This window comes from Cyprinodon variegatus, unplaced genomic scaffold (genome assembly GCF_000732505.1).
Source record: "Cyprinodon variegatus isolate N-32 unplaced genomic scaffold, C_variegatus-1.0 Scaffold1369, whole genome shotgun sequence".
NCBI classification, from domain to species: domain Eukaryota; kingdom Metazoa; phylum Chordata; class Actinopteri; order Cyprinodontiformes; family Cyprinodontidae; genus Cyprinodon; species Cyprinodon variegatus.
The window spans coordinates 46,496-48,264 of NW_015151822.1; positions in this window are offsets into that span (position 1 = coordinate 46,496).

Genomic DNA, 1,769 nt, shown 5'->3' on the forward strand with positions numbered 1-1,769 from the left:
TACATACTTAAAATATTTACATTTTGGACTTTAATATGAATGCACTGTGGCTGTGTTCATATTTCAAGTTTTACAAGCTAAAATATAAATAATGTTTCAATTATAAATGCGGTATTAACAAGAAAAACTCATGGAGATATTGTTCAAAGAAGTTTACCCTGCAAGAATGTTCTGATAAGGAGTAGAAATTTCATAAAATAAGTGTATCTGCCCTTAATTTGAGTAGGAAAGTGAGACTATCTGCAAATGGAATTAACATTTTTACCCTTAAAAAAGGACAAATAGATATTGTGCACTTGAAATGAAACTACTTAAACTACAGTTGTGTTTTCTTATTTGAAATGTAAAATGTCTTATTCCATTAGCAAAGTGTCTCACTTATCTGCTCAATTCAAGAAAAACTGACTTACTTAGATTTACATTTTGCAGCATAAAGTATTTGCTTAGATTGACCTTTGACCATCTAATGTAAACATTATTAGTTGAAGTTTTTAGTCCAACTTTCATTTTTTAACATTCTTTTTTTACATTGAAAATTGTTTTACTTTGAACCAACTTTAATATGTTGTTACAGCCAAGTGATTAGTTTTACTCACAGTAGAAAAAAACGATATAGAAATAAGTAAAAATGTATTTACCCTTAATTTTAGCAGGTAAATTAGATAATTTGCCAATGGAATTAGTATTTTTACTCTTAAAATAAGATATTTAGAGAAAGTGCAATTGAAATAAGACAGTACATTTGCATTTTCTTATTTTAAATGTAAATTGTCTTCTTTCATTGACAAAATGTCTATTTTACCTTCTCAATTCAAGAACAAATGCACTTATTTTATGAAAACATCTAGATTTTGATTTTTTCCAGTGCATCTTTAACTTGGATTTGATTAAAACTGATCTACATCTCCTAAAATAAGCAAAAAACGTTAAATTATTGAACCATGAATGTACACTGACATAAATTTATAAGCTTTTTTATTCCAAAGACTAAACACATAATTCTTTTGAATAATAATTTATTACAACTTGATTTAATGACAACAGAGACAGGATTTATAGCTAAGTATATCTAAAATGCTGAGTTTTGGTTATTACAGATGTAGCAACGAGCAGCACAGACTCTATCCAATCACTGATTTTTTTCAGAAGCTTAGCTACATGAAATATCTTATGTTTTTTCTTATTGTCTTTATTTGATCTGAAACATTACACACTGCGTTTCTCATTATACAAGTTGCTTTCAGTTAAACTTGTAAAATAGAAGAAAATCCACCCTTCAGTTTGAGAGAAAAGTCTGTCAATTGTAAGCATATTTAGACTTTTCTCTGCTCTGATGTACTCATCTAACAGAACTTAAAGATGAGGCAGAGTCAGACCACAAACTTTATGATACACATGCAATGCTGTGGAATCTGAAATGAGATAAAATCAAAGCATTTAGGTTATGAAACAAGATTTTGCATAAAAATCTTACATGTGTTTATAACTTGTTTATTCCCAAGTGTCCAACCCAACAACCTCCGACCCTGAAACACTGCTAACTATGCTACATGGTTCTGGTGACAGTATAAACGCAGCCAGATCAGACAAATCCTTCAGTCAGGAAGTAAAGTATCATTTAGTACCGATTATTTGGACCTTCTAGTCAGTGGAAATGGTCCGAACCCGATCAGCATCAGGGGTCTTTTGGGGGGCTATCCAGGAAGTTGTTAGCAAAGTGCGGAAGTATTTTCGGGAGTTTGTGAATTTACAAATCTAAAAAAAAAAAA